Source organism: Falco biarmicus, chromosome 13 (genome assembly GCF_023638135.1).
Source record: "Falco biarmicus isolate bFalBia1 chromosome 13, bFalBia1.pri, whole genome shotgun sequence".
Lineage (NCBI taxonomy): Eukaryota > Metazoa > Chordata > Aves > Falconiformes > Falconidae > Falco > Falco biarmicus.
In genome coordinates, this window is record NC_079300.1 from 27,563,220 (window position 1) to 27,579,447 (window position 16,228).

The window sequence follows — 16,228 nt, forward strand, 5'->3', positions numbered from 1 at the left end:
TGACGGGGCCGGGGCCGGGCGGCAGGCAGCGTGCCGTGCTCCGCTGCGGAGCTCTGCCAAGGGCTGGCCCTGCGGAGACCCTGCTCGAGGGTCTGAGGCCCGCGTGGTTTTGAAATTAACGCAGGGAAGGTAAAGAAGCGAGGATGTGGTGAGCTCTGCCACGTCTGTAAAATCCTACTTAGAACAATATTAATTTAAAAACCTAAAAGATATGGGGGTGTGAAAAAGTAGTTCCTAATATTACAAAAGCATCCTTCACACTAAAATGTAATTTAAGGGAGAGAGAAGGTTCCCTGGGTGTTGGAGAAGTGATGGCTTTGTACGTGGCTCTGTGGTGGCCGGTTGCCCAGCCCAGCCCCGGCACCGGGGCACACTGCGCTGTAACGGGGCCCAGCCCAGGCCTGGCAGAGTGACCCCCTGAGCGGGCCGAATCCTCCAGTAACTCCCACAGAAAAAATCTCAGCAACCGCAGGTGCTTCTCCCAGGTGTGGGTGTGTAATGAGGCCTGGCTTTCCCCGTGTGTTGTAGGGTGTTTGTTTAATCTATGGGGCGAGGTATATTTATTCTAATTAGCTTATTGTGGAATGTTAACTTTGCTTGAAATGGTTTCATATCTCTGTAACCTCTCTTTTATATCTCTTGGCCGCAAAAAGTCAGCCACTAGGCTGGCAGCTGCAGCTCCTTCCCCTGGTCTAGAACAGCTACAGATAATGTGAGAACTTGGTGTACGTGTACGGAAAGGTCCATATGAATATGTAGCCTTCGCTCACTGCAACCGCTGTCTTTCTTACCGCTGTTGTGGTAAATCGCTACAGCTCTTCTGTCATTTGTTACATAATGTAAAAAAACCCACCCAAAATGTACATTTTTACATAATGTAAAAAAACCCACCAAACCCCAGGGATATTTTCTGCAATTTGCTTGTAAAACTGTGTTTTGGGAGTTTATAAAAATGGTGCAAACTATGCCTTGGTGCGCTAACTGATCTGTTGCATTTTTATTAACCAGAATGAAACCAAAGATCACTCAGAGTTGTACTTTCTGTTTAAAATTTACAGGTCTCTTTTACTTGTCCTTTAATGATACTACTGCTATCATTGTGACAAGAACTTCTGAGCATGAATAAACACAGAAGAAAACAGTTCTCAGCAAAAGAAAGCTCACAGGAAAAAAAAGGAAAAAAAAGCAAGCTCTACAGAGTCATGGAAAGGCTCCAGTAAATGTTTAAGGTTTATTGATATAAGCCTTATGTTTGCCTTCTTTTCTCCCTAAAGATAAATAGAGTTTGGTCATGAGCAGAAGTGCATTTAAGTGTATACAGCAGAAGAAATTAAAGTCTCCAGAGCTTTGTTCTGTGCTGAGTTTACAAGGACCAAGTGCGATGGCCTGAGCATAAATGCAGCTCCCAGACCAATGGAGGAAAACGAGTACATGGGCGTGGGCTCCAGGCTAGGCATCTTGCTGGTTTTTCCTCTCACAGCTTAGCTGTTTTCACAACAGTCTGATCCCAGGCAATGCAGCTCTGCGGTATCAGAGCTGATCTGAGCACAGGCAGCTGTGGGAGGGGGTGAAGGTTGCAGAGCCTGTTGGTGCACTTAACCTTGATAAAATGTAATCAACACGATCAAGTTTTTTTCTGTAAACTTTTGAGTATTTCACCAAAACCTTGTGCAGGTCTCCAGTGCTTCTATTTCTAAATCTATTTTGTGAGGAGCCGGGCTCTTCCCTGCACTGCCTGGCGGTTTATACTTGGATGAAAACAGCAGTTGACTATGAAACCGCAAGATATGGTGGTGGCTTTCTCTAGTCCTGGGCCGGCCAAAAGAAAAGATATCTTGCTATATGAAGAGAAATACTCTAACTGCGTATCTAAAATTGCTCACATCTTCATGCTCTGCTAGAGGACACCTCTACTCTTGTCTGCAGCAGCTGATGCCATTTCAGAAGTAGATGATGATTGTGGTAGAGGCTTAACTTTCTTACACAAAGTTGGAGTAGTAATGAAAAGCTTGCTTTCAACAGGACAAGGCAGGCAGTGAGGTAGGTTGTGGATATTCCTCTGGGGTTGTTAAGTTTTGTCATCCCTTTCATAACTGGTCTTTTCACTGCAGAGTCGAGGATAATGCTCAGAAAATATACCTGGTGCCCATTCCAGCTCTGGAAAAAGTATAGGCTTCTCCAAGTGGGAATATCAAAGCCTTAGAAACTCCATTACTAGAAGTGGAAATGAGGGATATTCACCAAAGGACAGATTTTAATAAATGTGAATGTTGTGCTTTGTCTTCCAACCCCTCAGAACATGCTGTGGTAAAAGAAAGAATCCTGCTTCTTCCTGAGCTGAAGCAGCACAAGTCTGTCAAGTCTCCAACAACCTCCTGGGATCATCAGCCTTGTTCAGAAAGTGCTGAATGATACAAACAATGCTTCATTTATAGGCGGCTCGGGTTAATTTTTATTCTACTATATCATTGCTGCAAGGTACTTCAGAAGATGCGGCTCGATTTGCTATAAACTTATTCACATGGAACAAAAGTTCCTGTAAAATGATTATTGACTAGTTGCCCAAAACATGTCTGTTTCTGACCCCAGAGGCATTTGAAAAGGAGGGTCTGCAGTGATATTCCAGTTGTAGGAGCAGTGTATTTCCACTGGGACTACCTCAGAGGAATATGGAAAGTCTAACTAGCTGTATTGTGCAATCTGAGCTGAGGTTCTGTGGTATATAACCTGTGGTCACAGTGCTGAGAGGGGGTAGGAGCTCTGAAAACTTACTTGTTCTTGACAGCAGCTGGTTTAAACAGCAGGCTTGAATTACACCCTGCTGTTGAAATGACAGCTTGGAGGGCCAGCTAAATTCACCAACTGTTTTCTGCTTTTCTTTTACAGCTGTGACCTTTTAAAAAATATATTTTTTTGCTTTAAAAAAGATTATTTGGTGTAAAAAGAGCTGTTGATATCCTCACCTTTATAATCTTTTGCCTGGTACACTGTTTTGTGATCCTAGCCAATACCCTCATCTGTAGTAAAACCCAATATTGGTAAACATCTGAACACAAAATAGTTTTCAAAGGTTCCTTTGGTTACACACACCCTTAGGTGACCTCCTCTGGTAACTCTAAGGTCCTTTTCCAAACTATCTCCAAAAACAGCCTTCCAGAGCCTTAGTGAGCTGGAGTTCAGCGCCTCAGGGCTAGTATGTATCGCTCTTTGAAAGGCACAGCTGGAGCAAGTGTGGTAATTTATATACTATAAAAATAAAATTAAAAAATCTACACAACAAGGCTATGTGGGCTATGAAATTCTAGAGTTTAAATTTCTGCTGAAGAGCCTCAGCTCGTTTTAGCAAAGGAGGTTGTTTTAGTTTGAAGTGATAAAGACATACTTGAAAACTTGTCCTCCTTGCTGAGTAACTTTGAGGCTTGTTTTCCTTTAGCAAAAAAGATTTAAAATGTCTTAGAAACTTTGCCTCCTGTTCTGTCTTCTAGACCAAGGCTGGGCATAATTAAATGCCTAATTACATTTGTCACTTTAATATGTACTTAAAAACAGGGCTGTAGGTGGAGAGCGGTTTTATATCCAACACTGCACTCCCCCTCAGAAAGAAACAGCTAATTTTCTTTTAAAATGTATCAGTGCAGGTGTGGAGAGCCCGGCAGGTCTCTGAGCAGGACGACTCCTTGTCTTACTGAGGTTTTACTCTGCTCCTTGGCTTCTTGAAACCAAGAGTTACCTCTGTAAAACTCCCCACTGCATCTGTTATTTATATGTATAATTTTAACATCCAGACCTGCAAAGACAAGGCTGTTGACAGTTTGCACACATAAAGCTGGTCTGACATATTTGTGAGCAATGTACAAACCCACAGTATTTCCCATCCAGTGGGTTGCCGCTTCAGCATTTATTTCTGTCTGTACCACTCTGCGCATTTCAGATTTAAATTTACTTAAACAAAAATTACCATTTCAAATGGAAAATCTTGACTTCTCCCTGCCAGAACAAAGTATCTGCTGGTTATTTTTACCAGTGCAAGCCTATTTCATGATTTTTAAGCTCCGATGTTTGAGTGGTTTGAAAGCAACACCTCCTGGCAAGCCGTGGTATTGCTTGTGCAAGCAGAGGCCTTCCTCTTGGATTGATACTCCAGACAGGGCAGTCATTTGCAGCGATAGTCCCTCGCTCCTTAGCATGCAAATCTCAGTGTGATTGATGTGGCTGTTATGATTCCCACTGGGGGAGAAATAAATGTGGGAAGGGTGTTCCCGAAGTGTTTAAAATGACAGCAAACATAAGCACGTAGTGCTGTTGTACAGGTATTGCTGCCTTTGTTTTTTATACTATGTGTGCTTGTTTACAGTGAACAATATAACCAAAAGCAATGCAGGACTTTATAAAAAAAATTGTGAAGCCAGCAAACAAAGGATGCTGGCTACCATCCCCGTAAATGGTAACGTGGACATTAGTGTTCATCTTTGCCCTCTTAACTGATTCCCTTTGTATCCCAGCGTAAAACTGACTGGCAGAAAACAGGATTCAGAACAGTTTCAGAAACCTTCAGGAATGTTCACAGTATCCCATTCCCTTGGTGCTAATGCAATGTGGCTGTTCTTAGGAGCAAATGAATATACTACAAAAGACAGGGAAGCACCACAGAAAACTGCTAAAGAGCAAGGTTACAGTCCCCTTACAGCATTTACGTGTGGTTTGAGGTACTGTTGTGCGGCATCACTGTGAAACCATCCAGCATGCTGGAATAACTTGAGGGATCAGACACGAAGAATGCTAGGTAATTTATACAAAAGACTGAGATAGGATGCAAATGTTCATATAATTATGATGAATAAAAGCAACACAAGTCATTGCAGAAGGCCATTTCTTGGAGGAGACTAAGATTGTCAATAATGATGACAAGATACATATAATGCATAAAAGTTTCAGCTGTCTATTCCAGATCACTGGTTGTTGATGTACCATTAAGGAAACTTTTCTGTCGAGCAGTAAAGCATCTGTCAAAAGTTTGGCATCTTAATATCCAGTTCAGCCACGTAGCCTGCATCCTTGTATTTTGAGAACTGGCTGAAAAATTATCTGTTGGAGCTGGTATCCCTCAGTCTTCGAAAACATGGGAAACCTTCAGATGACAAGGAAAGCATTTCGCGGTCTGCCTGCCCTAACCGCACCCCCGACAGACCTGGTGCACTTCTACCCATGGCAGCCCAGCGGGTCACCGAACCTTGGCTCTGCCTGGCGGGGCCGGCCCGTTCTCCCGGAGCGCCGGCGCTCGGCAGCCCGCCCGGGGCTCTCCACACGCACCCGACTGAGCCCAGGGGGCCTCAGGCGGGGAGCGCCTCGGGCTGGCGCTCAGGGCTGGCACCGCAGGCCGTCAGCAGCCGCCTCACAACCGCCTCACGGCCACCTCACAACCGCCGCCCAATCGCCTCACGGCCACCTCACAACCGCCGCCCAACCGCCTCACGGCCGCCGCCCAACCGCCGCCCGTGCGCCGCTGCGCCTGCGCGCCCGCTGGCCGCGCCGGGGCGGGGCGCGGCGCCGGAAGTGACGCGCAGAGGCGGGGCCGACGCTGAGCGGGGCGGTGCTGCCGGCGCCGGACGCGGTGCCCAGGTAACGCGGCGGGGCCGGGCCGGGGCCCTCTCCCGGGCCTCTCCTGTCTTTCAGCGGCAGAGGCAGCGGGAGGGTGGGCGCGTGCAGGGCCGCCGTGCCGGGGGTTGCCCCGGAGGTGAACGGCTCCGCCGGCCCCTTAGCCTCCCTTTGGCCGCTGTGGGAGCGCTGGGCCCCGCGGAACGGCCGGCGGTTGTGGGTGCTCCCGGGTGGGCCCGGGCGCCAGGGGCACGGGGCGCGCCCCGGTGCTCCCCGGTGCCACTTCTGCTTTGCGGGGCCGAGTCGGGGGTTGTCCCCCCTGTTCGGAGCGCGTCCCTTCCGCGCTCGCGTATTTAAAACAACAAAAAGGAGGTTTTCCTATTAAAAAAAAAAAAGTTAGAATTGCAGCCGCCGCACTGAGCCCTCTGAAGAAGCGAGGTCTTGGTAATGCCTATTTTGAGGCAGATGAACAATCTCAGGGTATTATCTCCTCCTCTTCCCGGGAGGGAGGAAGCGTTTAAGTAAATCTCCAGCCGGAATCCGAAGCAGATCGTTACTGGGTTAAGGCTCTGGCGTCTGTCGTAATCCTGTCCGTGCAAAACGTCCCAGAGGCTGTTAATAAAAAAAGAAAAAAAACTGCGCAAGCTTTATGGTTTTGTGCTCTGTTCCGTTTAAAAAAAAAAAAAAAGGAAAAGGTGGTGTGGTAATTCCAATGCTGCTTTCATCTGGCAGAAGTTTGGAAGACTGAAGGGGATGGCTTTAGTGGGGACTTTGCTTGCACTATATCTGGTTTAGCCCAACAGAGTGAAAGAAGATGATAACTGGTCAGAAGTGAAGCACTTAAAACTGAGGGAAGACAGCATCTTACTTTCTTGTAGGGATAGGCAGCTCCCAGGGCAGAATCTAGTACTGCTCGGTAATTTGTGCTGAATGGGTGAGATAGGTATAAGTAATGCTTGCAAACATAATACAATGAAAATAAAACCTTTAGAGAAAACGGATAGGAACTTGTCGGCTTCCTTTCTCATTGGACCTTTGTGGCAGTTTTGTTGCTAGAAACTACTAAGACCTTGTTGTGGCTTAATTTGTAGTTGTTCTTCTTTGATCCTGTAGTTTTACTAGTTCAGAGAGAGACTGGTCTTGACGTGCTGATCTCATTCTCAAAGCAGAGTGAAAAAATAAGCATAAATACTTTATGCATCCATGCTGAGATGAATTTGAGTCCTGATCTGATTGCTCCAAGGAGGCATTTGAGATGTGAAAGTGTACATTTTTGTAGCAACTGTATCTATCAGTAAGCATGGAATTTCAAGAGAGCAGGTTTAAGATTATGTTACTGCTGAAAAGGGTGGCCCTGTGGGTTCTTTTCCAGCCCTCTGATTGTCTGTTTTCATTGCCTCTCGTGCAGGTATAAGCGGTTGTGTGGTCGGCTGGATTCATCTGCCAAACCGACCAGCAGTTAGCACCATATAGAAAGTGAACTTATGGACCTGACTGTGTGTCTGTGCTAATGATATGTATGTAAGAGGGAGAGGCAGGTCTGCCCATTAGGCAGTATTATGGATCACATTCAGTTTAGCTGCTTGTGAATTCCCCGAGGCTGTGCTTCCCTGGACAGGTGAGCTGCCCTAGTGTTTGAGGTTTGGTTTTTTGGTGTGTTTTTTGTTGGTTTGGTGTTTTTTTTTTAAGATGAAAGCTGTGCAATACTGTCTGTCTCCTTATTTCATGATGTGACTAATACTGTCAGCCCTGCCCCTCGCTCCCCCTTTCCCTTTTCTGAGTAGAAATATTTTTATTTTGTTTCCTAAAAAAAGTTCACTGTTGGGTGATGACCAGTCTGGTACATGTGAAGAGTTAGAAATGTAGAAATGGAGAATTTTTAGAAATTTACCTGTGGTGATTATCACCAATATCTCCACTGGAATCGTTGCTGAAACATGTTCAATTTTAGAGAACAAAAGCAGTTTCTGCTAAATGTAAAGATGGGAGTGCTAACAATACATGAAGAAATCATATTTAAACACAGAGAACAGGTGGATAAAGAATTGAAACAGATGAAACAAGAAATTTCTCTCAGTTGCTGAGTTTTGGTCTGAACTGTATTTTAACATCTGTTTTTGACATCAGAAAGATCTCTGTCCAAAAAGATGATAAAAGATGAGACTATTAGCAAAATTTTTCATCAGTGGAATCCAAATAATTTTCTGGGGATGTAAACAGTCTGGTTAGCTTCACTAAGGCTAAGACCAATTGACCTGAAAAAAAAAGGTGTCTTTTGTTTATTGTACTATTTTAAAGGCTACGTTAGTACAGCAGCTCATAGATTTTATTAAGATATTTAGTGGAGAATAAATACTTCTTGTAATGTCCAAGAGTTTTATATAAGCCTTTGTGACATAATTTAATGTCTTCATTGTAATGTTAAAATACTGCTTCTTGAAAAAGTGCTGAATTTCCAGAACTTGTTGTGGTTCAGTTTTACATTATTTTTGCACTGTGGCTCCTGCCCCTGCCTTGAACCTGTTCTGTCACATACACATCATACTGTTTAGATTTCCTTTCACAGAAATGCTTTAAGTCCCTTATTAAAATTATTAAAGCTGAATCTAACTGCTGTCCTTGTAGAATTTATCTTTACAACTTCTCATAAAGAAGATAAATTGCCCTTTATTCTTCTTTGTTCGGAAAGATAGCGTAAGATTTAATAAGTTACTATATCAAATACTCTAGGTGTGTCTCAACAGTACAGTGCTTAAGTTAAATATTGACTTGCTGTATAGGACTTTGGTCTTGTGTAACCCTTGCTGAAGCTGCAGCCAGGAGAAAGGTATTATTGCTGAGATAATAACAACTTAAAATTTCCCCCTGCCAAACTCAAGCCAGTCTAGCTGTGCACAGAAGCAGCTACTGGTGGCAGAGGAGGCTCAGCAACCTTCCTGTTGTATACTCATGCTCAGTGTTGGTAGTCTCTGCTGTATGATGTGAGTAGGTAATTAAACTTGTACCTGGGGGAGGTGACAGTACTTTTCTGTCTCTCACTAGATAATGAAGTGATGAGAATTTGAGGTCTCATCATTGATGCCAAGTCTGGTGGTCCTTTCTAATCTTGCTTTTATTTATGCTTAAACATACCTTTAGCTGGAAGAAATTTTGTGTGTCAGGCCGTCTCCTTTCTGTGATGCTGCCTCCCAGTATAGAAGGCTCTTTGTGTTTTACATACAGATTCCCTTGAAAAAATAAACATTTCTTATTCTTGCAAAGGGTTGCTTTCAGATATGAACTAAGTGTAACTGGTTCAGTATTTTCAGCCTGCTCTGTGCCTTTTTCCTTGCTGTTGCGGGCTTTCTTATAAAGGGCTAAAGTCTGATTGCCAAACTTTATAAAAAATAGAATTCCTCTGGAACTGACAAGATAAATTTTGTCCCTCAGTGATGTAGCATGTATCGTTCTCGAATGCTTTGCTGTGGGGAGCTCAGCATGCAACACAGCCGTACATGAAAGAAAACTAATTTTTCTCTACCTAAGAGGCTTTGTAGGAGGGAGGCATCTTAGGTTTTTTTATTTGCCAGTGGGGAATAGGAGTTTCAAAGTAACGAGGAGGTTGTGAGCAACAAAAAGAGCCAGTCATCTATGATGCTTTAGGTGAAGGAATTTCTGCATCTTTTAATAATAAGGCATTTTGAGCTGTTTATATGTGAGTGGAGGAATAAGTTATTTTGGATCCTTGGTAAGCCTGGTTTCCTGTCAGAATCTAGTTCTGGGAAGATTTTTCTCCTGTATTACTGGAAGAAAGTTGGGTTATGTCATGTGTCAGCATTGTTTGCTATAAACTGAGGCTTTAATGGAAGAAACATTTTGTTTTCGATGTAGGATTGGGTTGATAGATCCTGCCCTTTTACTTACTTTAAACCTTTTCCCTAAATGTGATGGGCATGAATTGCTCCTTGTTCACTCTCTGGATATTCTGGAACATGTGTTTATAGAGTGTCTGTGAAGAGCCCATGGAGTAAAAGGGGATTCAGGCTTTTACCATTCCCATCAATTTTTTCCACTTTGTGAATTTAATGTTCTGATATGATTCCTTTTCAGGTGTATTTCAAAGATGCATGAATGTTTGGTGTGACAGGTCAAGATTCAGGCTGAACTCCAGATGGTGGTCAGAGGATTACTTTGAGAGCTAATTATGAGTGTTCTTTGTATAAGTCTGAATAGTTACATGACAAAAATGTTTCTTTAATGATTCATTGGGCAATTTAGTGGGGAAAAAACACCCAAATTTTTAACTTCCTGATGAAGCGTGTTTTTTTCCCTTAGCCCACCTGGCTCGTATTGAACTGTACCCCAGCACTTGCAGGCTGTTTTAATGGATGTTAGTTTGCTGACTCTGAAAATGAGATCTATGATATCTTTCAAGTCCGGATATCTTATTCTCTCTGCATGTGTGGCCTACATTTCTCCTTGCATCCATCTGCTGAGTGAGTGTACTGCTATGGTACGAGCTGCAAACAAAGACTGCTGCCTGTGGTTTATCCAGGCGTAGACTCCGTTGAATTAGTGAATACTATTTTTGGAGTTCCCTGGGGGAGAGGGTGGTCAGCCTTTCTAACCTCGAAGCCGAGCAGAGGGGAGTGTAGCAATGCCAGCTTTAGTGTCACTGTGCTCCGTCAGCTGTCGGTGGTGCTTCTGTCAGAGAGGATCCTGTCTTCTGCAAAGGGGTGTTAGCAGTGTCATCCAGCAGCAAGTTGGTGAGAAAACATTCATTTTACTCTGTTGGTTTGTTATTGCCAGGAAACACCTTGCTGCATTTCAGAGACTCCTGAGTTATGACTGCTCCTGTCTTAGCCTAACAGATTTGCCCTCTTGACTCGTGGATAAAGGTCAATGCCCCTGACACCCGCAGCTCCAGATCACTGTGCCAGCCTGTCTTGTCAGGTTGCATTGTCACTGTCTTATTTAGTGTCTGGTGCTGTGGCCGCTACAGTTTTGGCCTTTGCTCTGTGGCAGGACAGCTTAGTGCTAAAGGGGATGAAGTTTCCTCTCAGTTACGTCCCTCCCTGTTTCTGGACTATTTGTGTATCCCTTGAAGAGCAGTTTCCCACTGGTGGTGTGTGTCCAGTGCTTCTGCTGGCTTCAGAGCAGCCAAGCACCTGAATGTTGCTGGAGGTGGAGAAAACATAGTACTGGGGTCTCATGCTGGTTGTGCCATGGACCTCAGCAGGCAGCAGATAGATTTCTGAGTTTTCCTTAATATCATTTGTTTTCTACCTGTTTTCCTGATAGCAACCTGAATGCTACAGTTTGCGGTGTTGCTCGGTGGCATTAGGACACCCCTTTGGGAATGTTTAAAAGTTGCTTTAGTCGCAGGGTTGCTGAGAGGACTTCCCTCTCTTCGTACCTCCCTCAGTGAAGGTTAGTATATCATATAGGTGACAGAGTACTTGGACCTTCCTGTTTTAGATACAAATAGAGCACTCTTTTAATGGGTTGTTTACATTCCTCAAGGTGCAGTGTCCTGTAGTTTCGATGTACATGCCTGTCTGTAAGGGGAAGAAATACTGGTGCTGGTTCACTGATCTGATGTGCTCCTGTGATTGGAGACGCTCCCTGCAGTCTGGTGGGCAGAAGATTGTGCAAAGGTGCTGGCTGTAAGCTACAAGTAGTATTTTTGTGTTCAGTCATCCATTGCCTGTTTCTGGGGACAAGAGCTCTCTGAGGAGAGATAATCTGAACTGTTGATGTGTGCTGTTTAGTGCAGTCAAGTTCAGGAGCAACGTAACCTGACTAGGTAGGCAGTCAACTGTGGAGGTATCTGTATTGAAGCCTCCTAGCACTTGGAGTCATGGAGAGTGTTTGCAGAATCATTTTTTCCCCAGTGTCTAGGGCTAGAATGTACAAGTTGCAACAGAAAGAGTCATCGTGATGTCCCTAAGAGATGAAAGGATTTGTTGGGTTTTCCTTTGTCAGGGAACAGTTGACCTTGGGACCAGTGCCTTGAGACTGCTGGTGAGCTGGCTGCTTTCCTATGGTTCTGAACACGCTGAAGCAGCAAAGATCATTCCCTAGACTCTGGGTGTGATATTTGGTCAGTGTCCTCGTCAGAAACCGGATTACCTTGAAGTCAATCTCTTTGACTTAATTTCCAAGCGGAACTGTCAGTTCTCTTCCAAAAAATTCTAAATCTAAGCCTAGGTTTCCTGATTCATGAAGTGGGAGGTTATTGTATGTCTAACCCCAAACTGGCTGCTGCTCAGGGTTCTGCAGCATGTGATGCCTGGTGTGGCATCGGATGATGGATGGGTGGTTTGTTGATTCCCTCCTGGCCAACTTGAACTTTCTGCCTATTTTGTGGGTCACTCATATGGTTGCAGGGCCCAAAGAAAACCCTGAGTTCAGATTTGTGTCGCATTGCATGGGCTGGGTACTGGGTAGTTCTTGACACTTAAAACAGCCCACTCTTCTCCAGTACACGGCTGTCATCAGTACCAGGAAAGATGATAGTAAAGAACCTGCTCAGCAAAATGGCCAGTTTCCCCTTTTTGTGCTCAGTGAGTTCAGTGGTTTTTTTGGAGGTTGCAGTACTTCGTACTAATTAATTTCTCTTATTTTCTGGTAGGTCATGCTTTTTCCAGGTCGCTCCCTAAGATTTGATTTCAATCTTTTTTCTGAAACCATGCATCTCCGAGGCAGAGGTGCTATACCACACTTGTGTGTTGAGAGAAGACTTTTATTTAATAATTAGAATTATGCAAAAGTTAAAGTTATTAAATCTTCCAGGTGTCTTTTGAAGCTACTACTGAGAGAGCAAAGGCTATTGCCAGAGTCGCTTGAAGGTGCATTAGACTCTTAGGAGCTTGTTTATGCTTTGTGTGATGAGACATATTCCTTGTCCTCCTTTCCCCCTGGGCTGGCTCAGATTATGCTGGTAGTATTTAGTGAAGAACACTTCCAAGTCTGATGTCACTCTACAGCAAAAACCTGGAGGTTTGTTGAGATACACACCAAGCACTGGGACTTTGCAGAGTCATCCAGGAATGAAACTGCATTTTGTGGAGCAAAATGTACTGAGATTGCCATTTGCATGGAGGACTCCGACACTTGTTTTTAGATAGCTGTGAAAGAATAGCTCCAAGCAGAGCTCTGCAAACACGTTGTACATGTGTGAAGTTGCCTGAAGTTACAGGAGAGCTGCTTTTAAGTGGCTGGTTTTCTTTAATCTGTATTGTTTGTATGACACTCCTCCTCCTCTCTTTGTAGTTCTTCCAAACTCCAGCAGGAAGTTGAGAAGAACTGTGAGTTTGGGATACATCCAAAACCTCTATACCTGTGAGCCTGTGGAGAGGTGTAGGACTTGCCCTGCAGATATGGCCAAATGGGAAAAAAAATCTTGGGGAGACTATTCATCTGGAGCAATAAAGTGTGAAAGTGAAAATAGGTAGTACGTACTGAGCTGTAGTTATTGGGAAGTAGGTGTCTTTTCCTAGACTTTCTGGCTAGTGGGAACCTTGAGAGTGTGACCTGAGTAGTCTGAAAGAGATGGAGGGTTTCACTGCCTTGAGTAGCGTTGTGACTTTTTCACGGACACCCAAAAGGACAGAATATTGATAACAGAACTGCGGGATATGCTGTGTTGAAATTTTATCTGCCTAAGTAGCTGCTAGTCCAATTCCATTAATGTTTGCATATTTAATAAACTTTTAATGCTGGATTTTAATGAGTTGGCAGTTATCTCTGAACATCCAGCAGCAGCAGTCACAGAGTGTAGGTGGCTCTCAAATGCAGATTTCTCTCACTTAGGAGGCATGTGGCCTTTCCTTGGGCAGTCAGCATTTGCCAGGCTGTAGCATGCTTTGATTCAGTTTGTACTGATGTACATCAATAATGAACTGTTAATTTGGATGGAGCCCTAGGGTTAAGTTTTTCAGGGGAGAAATCTTTAAAAAGCTGGATATAAGAGGACACGACCTTGGTTAATCTCATAAAACACTATTTATCTACTTGGGATGATTCTTGCTACTGATCTAATTATTTTGGCTGCAAAATGGGCCTCCTAGGGAATTTATTTCTGATGTGGCATTTGCTCATTTACAATCCCAGTGCTTTTGCTTTCCCTTTTCAGCCTTAGTTTCCAAACATATATCAAATTTCTCACAATCCCAAGCAGACTAAGAAGTGCCCTGGTTGTGCTGCACAGTCGGAACCCAGTGTCTCTAATGAAGTTAAGGAAGCTAATCTATTATCGAGGGTAACCTTGCTAAAATTCAGCAGAAAAGTTCAGTATTCGTGCTCTTGAGATAAACCTGAGTGAATATCTGTTGGTATGTAAAATGTAGCATGCAAGGTGAAAAGGGACTTTTGATAACACGGTGTAATTCTCACTTCTGGCACCAGTATGACTAAATAATTCACTTCCCCACTCCCAATCTTTAGGATAAAGTCTCAGTATGCTACTGTAATATAGATGCTCGATGTATAAGCTGTGAGGGTTGCAGGGGTAAAGAGTGGAGCCCTTACTGCTGCCTTTGAGATAAGACATAGGAACAGTGACTGGACCCATCAGATAGGTTTCAGGTGACCTTTCAGTGTGCCTGGTTAAAAGTCGGAAAAATGTTTATGTAACATACTGTCTTTATCTGAGAACGCTGTATTTTAAATTGAAGTTCTTTTCGTATCTCCAGAATACCAGTTTCTGAGGGGAAGAGCAAAGAGAGTAAACGACAAAAACTGATGGACCACTACATCTTCCAAAATGAGCCTCTTCACACTTTTCCACTGGAAACTAGCATGTCTTGAAGGTGAGTAGGTTTTGTATGTGACAGATGAGCTGCCCCATGTCCTGGGCCTTGACCATCAGTCTTCCCAAAGATAGATCTGTCCTCATTTCAGCTTAATGTGCAACTGCTTTTCTGGGCTGGCACAGCCCGTAGAAGCATGCTTGTGAAAATGTGTATTTTATAATTGGGAGAAATATGTAGGAATTAAGTGGTATTTTCCACCATATCAATTAATTATCATTAATTTGGAAGCTCTTGAAAAAGAAAGAGTGCTTGGGGAAAGAGGTGAGCCATTGGGAACATGGATATTTTTTGGTGAGTGGAAGAAATGAAGGTGTTTTATTTTAAGGATGAGAGTTAAGTTTGTAAGACAAACTTGTGTTTAGTTTGTGAACGTATTAAATTAGGGCATTTTCAAGTTCTGTTCCAGTCATACCTCAGATGGTATCACCAGTGTTCAGAGTAGCTGAGAAGAAGAGTGCTTGCTGTTGAAGATGGTAAATTAATTTCCCCAAAGTAAAGAACATAATGCTTGAATAAAATTAAATCAAAATTATATTTTGTAGAGTTTGTGTTATCTTTTATGTTATTTTTGTACTCAAGCCCCTTAGGGCTGTAGGCAGTGACTGTACAGTATTGCTTTTAAATCCTTTAATAACAGAAATCAAAATGGGAAATGTCATGTAAGTTCTGGACTCAACATTGAAATAAAACCAGGATTTCTGAGACCAACAGTTAAGGTTTAAAATATCTTGGTTTAGACTTTACTGTCACTTTAATAAATAACATGTGAAAGAAAGCCACAAGCCTATGTAAGCCAAAGTTTGCCTGCTCAGCAACATTAATTCTGATTTTTAATTAGGCTAATAAATTTGCTTTTCTGTTGGTTACTTTATGGATAATTAATTTTTTTTTTTTTGGTACAAGCAACCTAGCATCTACAAACTCGAAGTTAATAGTGGAGTGTACGTGGTGAAAAATAGGGCTAGGTGGTTGTTAACTGTCATTTTGTCTGCACAGAAATTGCTCTAAAATGTTCAGCATTGGAGTCACAGGCCCCTTGTGTGTAAATGCTTTTTGGTGTGAGGAGAAAGGCCTGGTAGAAATTCAGCCTGTGCTGAGCTTGGTTTTCCTGTGTTTTTGCAAACTGGAAACTGTGTCTCATTATCCATGTGCGTTTCTTAAATACTTGTATATGTGGTAGTGCTGATGAGCCTCCCAGGAGTGTATTACTTGACACAGGCACAAGAGGCTGCAGTGTCAGGGAACCTTACTACTTCAGGAGAAAAAGACTTTTAGCTAGAGAGAGAATACTGTTCACATTCCTTTGTGCTATTTGGTTTCTGATATAATCTGCACAATTCTGCATAAAAGGATGGAAACCTGAAACCCCCAAACTAAAATGTGTTACCAAGTTCTGAAAGGTTTCCTTGTTTGCAAGCGTCCTCCTCAGGCTCAATAAGAGCTGTGGAATGTTTTGCAAACATGCATGAGCAACTTCATTTCTATACATTAGAGCCATGGGACTTTGTATGGAAATTAGCCCTGGAAGAAAGTGATTTGCAATACTGGCTCCATATTCCGGAATCACAGCTTTGTTTCTGATTTGTTTTTCATTAATTGTAACTGTTACCCTGGATGTTCCTTATACCTATGTGTGGGGAAGAGTAATACTGAAGTGCTCAGAAGTACAAACTGAGGTCAGCCGAATATTTTTTCTTTGGTGAGCTCTGACAACTGGATTTTGAGTTTCTGTTGCTTTATGTAATTAGACACTACATAACTTCCAGGAGAAATCCTGGAAGACTTTAAATAGGAAGTTGCTACTGATGTTTCACACTTTCTACTTAATAATGTGGAAG

General features: G+C 43.2%; 1 protein-coding gene across 5 annotated transcripts in view; it reads left to right on the plus strand.

Annotated features, from left to right (window-relative positions):
* The first annotated feature begins 5,560 nt into the window (after positions 1-5,560).
* The window catches only part of MAP3K13 (mitogen-activated protein kinase kinase kinase 13), a 79,932-nt gene continuing 69,264 nt past the window's right edge, over positions 5,561-16,228 (plus strand). The window contains exons 1-3 of one of the 5 annotated variants that reach the window (XM_056358449.1): positions 5,568-5,619; positions 7,004-7,213; positions 14,271-14,387. The gene's annotated coding sequence lies outside the window, so the exon portion shown is untranslated. Of the gene's footprint in view, positions 5,620-7,003; positions 7,214-8,449; positions 8,577-14,270; positions 14,388-16,228 lie in introns of those variants that run through there. The other 4 variants (XM_056358448.1, XM_056358446.1, XM_056358453.1 and 1 more) reach the window with 4 other exon arrangements.